The 8629-nt window shown below is 39.9% G+C and overlaps 1 protein-coding gene and 1 non-coding gene across 3 annotated transcripts in view; both read right to left on the bottom strand.

Annotated features, from left to right (window-relative positions):
* RAB30 (RAB30, member RAS oncogene family) overlaps positions 1-8629 on the bottom strand; it is a 94686-nt gene that overhangs the window by 58836 nt on the left and 27221 nt on the right. The window lies entirely within an intron of this gene.
* Positions 4372-4505, bottom strand: LOC119473664. The gene has a single exon (XR_005202870.1). It is a non-coding gene; the product is annotated as a small nucleolar RNA SNORA70 (small nucleolar RNA).

Here is an 8629-nt window from a genome sequence, read left to right as displayed (position 1 = left end):
AAAAAAAAAAAAAAAAAAAAAAAACCGAGAGAGAGAGATAATTCTGTAATTCTGGTTGCTCTGTGGAGAAGGGAGTGTAGGGAGCAGGCAAGACTTAGGAATGGGGGAGAGAGAATGGTGGCCTGGACTAGTGTAATGGTAGGGGAGAGGATTTTATACTTGGGGATAAGAAAGAAAATACTTGAGGTGATACTTGTTTTTTTTAATAAAATTTTTGAAATTACAATCAAAAAAATAAAAAGACAAATGAATTCTATTTTTATTTATTTTTTTATGAGACGACGTCTTGCTCTGTTTCCCAAGCTGGTGTGCAGTGGTATGATATTGGCTCACCTCATTGTCTGCCTCCAGGGTTCAAGTGATTCTCCTGCCTTTGCCTCCCTAGTAGCTGGGATTACAGGCACCCTCCATCATGCCTATCTAATTTTTATATTTTTAGCAGAGCCAGGGTTTCGCCATGTTAGCCACACTAGTCTTGAACTCCTGATCTCAGGTGATCTACCCACCTCGGCCTCCCAAAGTGCTGGGATTATAGGTGTCAGCCACCACCCCCAGCTGAATGAATTTTTTAAAAAAGAATGAAAATACTTGCTGACAAATGGTGTACGAATGGTAAAGGGAACAAACTCCTGGTTTTCTACCTTAAATAAATGGGTAGATGGCAGTGCCATGTATTAAGAGAAAAACTGGAGGAGAAGCAAAATGCTCATGACATAGCCAACTATATCACACTTGGAAGAAAAAAAGTAAAACCCAGTTGTGCTTGTTCAGGGGTAACTAGGAATTAAAGGCCTGAAGCTGCTACCCTGGTGAAGATAAAGTGTTTGGGGGTTATGATAGAGAGTAAAGTGCAAGAATCTGAATGGATGCCCTAGGAAACGGGTTCCACTTAATTCAGACATAGGGAAGGAGTTCAGCCTGATGTAAGGAAAGGCTATCTCAAGGTCAGAGTGAAGTGAGCTGCCCTGGGAGTAGGAGAGAGTGAATGATGACTTCTCTGTCATTAGAAGGGTTAAAGAAAAAAATAGATGACCCCTTGACTAGAGGGATAGAGAGAGAATTCAGTAATTGAATAGAGTAAATGCTACATAAAATCCTTCTAAACTCTGGAATTCTGTGCTTTCAAGATAAAATCTTAATTAATCTAACCTTCAGGACTGGAGTTTCTCCAACAAGCCAGAACTCCCTTGGTATGTCCTACCTCTCAGAAGGCAAATGAGAATGTTAGCTAATTTTGGTCACTATAAAGTGACTCCTAGTTCATTTCTAAGTGTCATACAAGATGCCGAAAGCTTTTTGGTGTAGGTAAAAGGGACAAGCTATGGAATTGGATATCCCATATCAGCAATTTATTAGCGCTGTGTCCTCTGGCAAATTATTTAAATTCTCTGAGTCTAAATTTATTTCTTTGAAATGGGGGGAAAGCAATGCCTACCTCAGGATGTTTACTGTGAGGACCAAAGCCTAGTACCTGATACATTCTATTAAGAATAATAATGAGGCCAGGTACAGTGGCTCATGCCTGTAATCCCAGCACTTTAGGAGGCTGAGGTGGGCAGATCACCCGAGGTCAGGAGTTAAAGACTAGCCTGGCCAACATGGGGAAACCCCATCTCTATAAAAACACAAAAATTAGGCCGGTGTGGTAGCAGGCACCTGTAATCTCAGCTACTTAAGAGGCTGAGACAGGAGAATCCCTTGAACCTGGGAGGTGGAGGTTGCAGTGTGCTGAGATCGCACTTCTGAACTCCAGCCTGGGCAACATGAGAGAAACTCCATCTAAAAAAAAAAAAAAAGAAGAATAGCTAACATCTATTACTACAGATCTATAACTATATGCTAGGCATGTGTTAACATGCATTTTTTAAAAATCCAATCCTTATAACAACCCAGAAAGCAGCCACTATTATCTTCCCTGTTGAAAAATCAGAAAATTGATTTCTGAAGGTTAAGTGACTTATCCAAGAGTCATATAATTAGTAATTGCCCAAATTAGGAAAAACAACTTCCACAAAGGCTGAGAGGAAAAGACAAAACAAACCCCATATTTAGATAAATTGAAAAAAAGGAATCTACCATTGAATTAACAAACAATTCAATTAACTAACTAGTCATTTAGTAAACATTTATTGAACATATAAATAAATAATTGAATGAATGAATGATTTCAATGAACATTTATTGAGTTCCTGCTAGGCATAGCATCAAGAAACTAGGGTACAGAAAATGTACATCAATTTAATTTAGAGTTTGCCATTAACACTACAATCTTCAAACTGCAAATAAATTGCCAACATAACAACACTTAGACTATGATAAAAGGTCCTAAAAAGTGCCATTTTCAGCTAAGCACAGTGGCTCACAACTGCAGTCCCAGCACTTTGGGATGCCAAGGTGGGCAGATACCTTGAGCTCAGGAGTTTGAGACCAGCCTGGGCAACATGGTGAAATTCCATCTCTACAAAAAATACAAAAGTTAGTCAGGTGTGGTAGCATGTGTCTATGGTCCCGGCTACGTGGGAGGCTGAGGAGGGAGGATCACTTGAGCCCGGAATGTGGAGGCTTCGGTGAGCTGAGATCACACCACTGTACTCCAGCCTGGGTGACTCTGCTCTTTTTTGGAGTAGTCAAAAGTCTTAAAGGAGAGCTCCGAGCAGTAGGCAAAGAACCAAGAGCACACAGCAATGGAAACTGAGGAAGGAGGCATTCTCAAGATGAGTAAGACTTCCAAAGGAAGCAGAAATCTAAAAGAACAAAGGCTAAACAAATGGCTGACTTCATAAGTCGGAGTTTGTCAAAGGACTTCTCTGGAACTGTGGGGAAAGAAACCAAGTTTCAAAGGGCAACTGGATGAATGGGTTAAAGAGGAAGAGGAGGGAGTCTTTTAAGAAGTTTGGCAATAAAAGGAGGGAAAGAGAAAGAAAAGTAAGTAGCCTGATGAGAAGAAGCAGCAAGACTGTTAATAAGAGTATAAGGTGAGGAGCAAGAGATAAAAGAAAAGAAAAAGCTGAAGACAGAAGATAGATGGAGAAGATGCAGGAAAGAAACAGAAGGACCAGACCCTAGCACCTCAATAGGTGAGAGGATAGAACACACAAAGGAAAGGCTACCCTTGGAAAATAAGTCACCTTCTGCTCTAAGACAGAAATGAAAGAAAAGAGATTTTGACAATTGGACATGTTACTCTGCATCAAGCTTGAATACAGTACAGAGTGATCAAATTGAATAACACTATTTTGAACTTAAAATAATATTGATTTTCTTGAATCACTCATAACTTGGCATTGAAAAGGACAATGACCATTTGGATATAAGTTCTATACAGTTAAAAATCAGCATCTTTTTTTTCTGGATAGGAAGGAGGACTTATTGGTGGGCATTAGGAGGGAGCAGCAGAGTGGAAGCCCTCATGAATGCAGGGCCTGCTACTTGCCCAGAGGCCATGACTGGGGATGCATTTGACCCCACAGTCATCTGGGATGAGCCGCTTCTCATCCCAGAGCCACCATGTCTTCAAATTAATCTGCACTGGCCGGGCATGGTGGCTCACGCCTGTAGTCCCAGTATTTTGGGAGGCTGAGGTAGGCGAATGACTTGAGGCTAGGAGTTTGAGACCACTTGGCCAGCATGGTGAAACCCCATCTCTACCCAAAAAATATAAAAATTAGATGGGTGTGGTGGCATGTGCCTGTAGTACCAGCTACTGGGGAGGCTGTGGCAGGAGGATTGCTTGAACCTAGGAGGCGGAGATTGTAATGGGCTGAGATTGAACCACTGCCCTCCAGCCTGGGAGACAGAGAAAAACTCTGCTTCAAAAAAAAAAAAAAGGCTGGGCACAGTGGCTCACGCCTGTAATCCCAACACTCTGGGAGGTGGAGGCAGACGGATCATCTGAGGTTGGGAGTTTGAGACCAGCCTGACCAACACAGAGAAACCCCATCTTTACTAAAAATACAAAATTAGCCAAGCGTGGTGGTGCATACCTGTAATCCTAGCTACTCTGGAGACTGAGGCAGGAGAATCACTCGAACCTGGAAAGCGGAGGTTGCCGTGAGCCAAGATTGTGCCAATGCACTGCAGCCTGGGCAACAAGAGCGAAACTCTTGTCTCAAACAAACAAACAAGAAAAAGCATCTGCATGGAACTTTGTAAAGCCTCACTTCTTTCAGATGTGAATCTTCTGGTGGACAAGGAACTTGAACTTGGCCCTGCGGAGGGCCTCAATCACATCTCCTTGATGTGGATAAACATGATGACTTGGCCAGTATGAACCCTGGCCATGGCTCCTTGAGGGTTTCCAAAGGCACCTCCACTGTTTGAAGCCTACACTGGGGACAGTACAAGACCAGAGACATGAACGTACATTGAAAGGGCTGTCTCCGAGATCTCTTAGAGCAATTCATACAAGAAACAGGCTGCATACACTACCAAGTAAGCGCTGTTTGCAGCTATTGCACACCAGGCCCCAAAGAGGAAAGGAATTGGGTTGGCTTAACTGGCTGCAAAAAAATCAGTCTTACTGAGATGCTGGTTATATTCTGTTTCTTAATCTGGGTAGTGGTTACCCTGTGGTGTTCAATTTGTATACTTAATTAAGCTAAAGAAAAAAAAAAGCTTTCATAAAGTTTTTAACTTTAAAACTTTTTTAAAAATGTTTTTAACCTAGCGATGGCTTATGACTGTAATCCCAGTACTTTAGGAGGCTGAGCTGGTAGATTGCTTGAGGCCAAGAGTGTAAGATCAGCCCTGCCAATATGGTGAAACCCTCTCTCTACTAAAAATGCAAAAATTAGCCAGGTGTGGTGGCACGCGCCTGTAATCCCAGCTACTTGGGAGACAGGCAGAAGAATGGCTTTAAACCGGGAGGCGGAGGTTGCAGTGAGCCAAGATCATACCACTGCAGTGTAGCCTGGACAGCAGAGTGAGACTCTGTCTCAAAAAAAAAAAAAGTTTTTAACTTAGAATCACCATTCCTCTACTATTTGTTCAGTTTTTAAAAGAGTGACTCAAGAAAACTATATATTTCTTCAGAAGGGAACATTCCTTATCATTCTTTAAGATCCCCATAGCACTGAATCAGACTAGATATGCAATAGGTATCTCATGAATATATGTTGGTGTGATTGGAAGAATGTTAACACCAAATGTCCAGACTTAAAACAAATCTGTCTCCAGGAAATGGCATCTTCATGACTGCAAAATCTGGCAGACCCCCACTTTAGCCAGTGATTGTACTTAGCATCATTAATGATCTGGACAAACTAACATCATGTGTCTCCTTTTGTGATTAAATGGGAAATATACAACCTCAGCTATTTAGAATTCTTGCCCAAAATATTTAACCTGTATATAATTACGCAGAAATAATTACACAAATTCAGACTGTGAGATATTGTTAAAAAAAAAAGCCTGGAATCTTTAAAAAAAAAATCATGAAACATAAATAAGGGAGAAGACTCCTAAAGATGCATAGCAACTAAATTTAATGTGTAATCTTGTTTGGATCCTGGATTAAAAACAAACTGACAGTTATAATGATTAACATTATAACATTAACATTATTATTAACAGTATTTGGACAATAGGCATATGATAGATTGCAAAAATGGCTATGATTGTTCATAGCCCTGTATCCATGCCCTTGAGCAATATGACTTTGCAGTTATTCCCATCAAGAGGACCTTGTGACTTGCTTTGACCAAAAGATTGCAGAAGCAACAGGGTGCCAATTCCAAGCCTTGGCCTTAAAAGACTTTACACTCTTCCACTCTCAGAACCTGCCCATAAGCTATGGGGACAAGGCTGTTCTTGCCTGCTGGAGGATAAGAGATTCCTCTGGAGCAAAGACAAGCCATTCAAACTGAGTCCGACTTAGACCAGCTAGCTCCTAGTCAGTCCAGCAGCTGACTCCAGAGGTATGAAGGAGCCCAACTGATCAGCTGAGCCTAATCCACACTAGAAGAACCACCCAACTGACCCACGGAATTATGAGCACTAATAAACTGTGGTTGTTTTAAGCCGATAAGTTTTGACATGATTTGTTTATCAGCTAGGTGACTAAAGGCAAAATTTAAATATGGACCTTATATTAGATGACATTATGGAATCAATATTAAATTTCTAAGGCATAATATTGGTATCATGGCTATGAAGAAAAATATCCGCCTTACATTTAGAATACTGATAAATTTAGAGATAAAGGATCATGATGTCTGCCCCACCGCCTAGTATAAATATGTATTTATAAAGAAAGATAAACCAAATGTGGCAAAATATTAGCAATTACCAAACCTAAGTAAAGGGTTTTTTAGTTGTCCTTTGTACTAATATGTTTGTTTTAAATTTTTCAAAATAAAAAATTCGATAGGAAAAAACCCACACACCTCTATTTACCTGGTAACATAGCAAGCTAGCTTGCAGTGAACCGATCCTTTCCATCCCCCACCCCGTTCCCCTTTTTACTGGAGGCAACACTGCTATTGCTGAGAGGGGAGGGAGTAGATACAAAGTGCAGTAAACCAGGGTTATATTCTGACATAGTTAAATGAAAGACTTAATAGTTAAGAAATGTTTAAAGGTAGGTGTTAACAGCAAGCAGCCATTGAGGTTTTCTTCCTGATATAATCAGAAAAAAAATTTGTGGAGGATTGGATGGGGCTTGAAAAGAACAAAGCTTTGGCAAAAAACATGGGCAGGTCTTTGAATTATTTTATGTTGGAAAACAAATATTCCTGTGTTTCTTTATTTTAAGAGATCTCTCAAACGCCTGCAAATGAGAAGGGTATCTTGTATTCATCTCTACCCCCTGAATATCCCTAAAGAATCTTACCAATATAACCTAAATCTGTATATTCATAACCTAATGAAAGCCTTCTTTATTTAATTTGGATTTTCTCCCAAGTGATATGCAGCAATTATTAATGCTGTATATTGACTAACATGAACAAACCCAGAGGCCTAGGTTCAAAGGATATATCTTTCTGAACTGAAATCTAAGGACTTCAGCTTTACTATGTCATATAGAAAAATTCTGCTTAGATTGAATGGCAAACAAAGCCCATTCTCCCCATTCTCTATATATAAAAACAAACAAACAAAAAACAGTAATCCAGGTAGGAAGATTTTTTTTTTTTTAGAACAATCTCTACAAATCTGTTCAAGGTCTTTGACTTCAAAAAAGTCCAGTAGAGCAATCCCATGTATTACCATTGTCAGATGAGAAAAACATCCAACTTACATAAGAAAGGCAAGAAAATATTGCCAGGTACTGTACATTTAATGAGTTTGTTGTTCTTGTTCATCAGAACTGAAGAATTAATGCAGCAAAGACATTTGTTTTAGGCATCATTTGGCTCAAAGCCAAATCCATTCCTCATTTTTCTTACAGAATTCCTTGATTCTCTAGCCCATAAACCCCAGGATGCTTCAGAATATAGTTTGAAACTACAGTCTTAAATGAAAATGGTTGTGGAAAAAGAAGGTACCACATACAGAGAGAATCTTCCAGTTGCCTCTACAAACATCATCAGATTCAGAGAAACCAAGCAGGCTATCAGGTCTTCAAGGAAACTTTGATGTTCAAAGAGAATTCTACTGTACACATTAATTCCCAAAAATGTTCAGGGGTACTGTAAAACAGCTGTAGAGCAATAGGCTTTCCTAGCCCAAATCTCCACATTAGTCTATCTCATGAAAGGACTAACCATCAGCAGATGAGACATGGTCTAACACAGACATTGAATTCCCCTTCACTCGTCATCAGAGTGTCAACTGTTTAAAGCATGAATTGATTAATTTATTCTGTAAACATTTTTTTTTTAATAGAGATGAGGTCTTGCTTTGTCACCAGCCTCCCCAGCAACTGAAACTACAGACATCCACCACTGTGCCCATATAATTGTTTTTTTCTAGAGATAGGATCTTGCCATCTTGCCCAAGCTGGTCTTGAACTCCTGGGCTAAAACAACTCTTCCTCCTTGGCCTCCCAAAGTGCTGAGATTACAGGCATGAGCTACAGCACCCTGTAAACATTTATTGAGCAAATAATATATGCCAAGTCCAGAGTAGGAAAACACAGATGAAAAGGGCATCCTTCTTGCCCACCAGGAAGTCACAAACTAATGGAGAAGCACAATCTAAGCACTTAGTCAAATTGGAATAAAGAGCTTTGCCATGGTTAAGCCCTTGAGCCTAGATCCTGACTCTACCATTTATTGGCCTAGTGGCTTTGGATAAAATTGACTTAACCTCTCAAAAAGTTTTGTTTCTTCAGCTGTAAAACGGGTATGATAAACCTATTATATTGAGTTACCATCAGAATTGAGATTATATATATGACTATACATATCATAGTAACTTTAGGTAAATGTCAGCTATAATTATTAATCTTTGTTATTATCTGAGTGGTTATACTAGGTTCTATTTGTATCTAAAATCCACCCTGAGATTCTAATAATTAGCTGTGTGACCCAGAGTAAGTAATTTAACATCTCTGGGCCTCATGCTCTTTATCTGTTCAATGAGAGGTTATAGGCCGGGCGTAGTGGCTCATGCCTGTAATCCAAGCACTTTGGAGGCCAAGGCAGGTGGATCACCTGAGGTCGGGAGTTCAAGACCAGCCTGACCAACA

Source organism: Cebus imitator, unplaced genomic scaffold, assembly GCF_001604975.1.
Source record: "Cebus imitator isolate Cc_AM_T3 unplaced genomic scaffold, Cebus_imitator-1.0 Scaffold174, whole genome shotgun sequence".
NCBI classification, from domain to species: Eukaryota; Metazoa; Chordata; class Mammalia; order Primates; family Cebidae; genus Cebus; species Cebus imitator.
The sequence above is the reverse complement of the archived record's forward strand: the minus strand, read 5'-3'. Positions and strand labels throughout refer to the sequence as shown.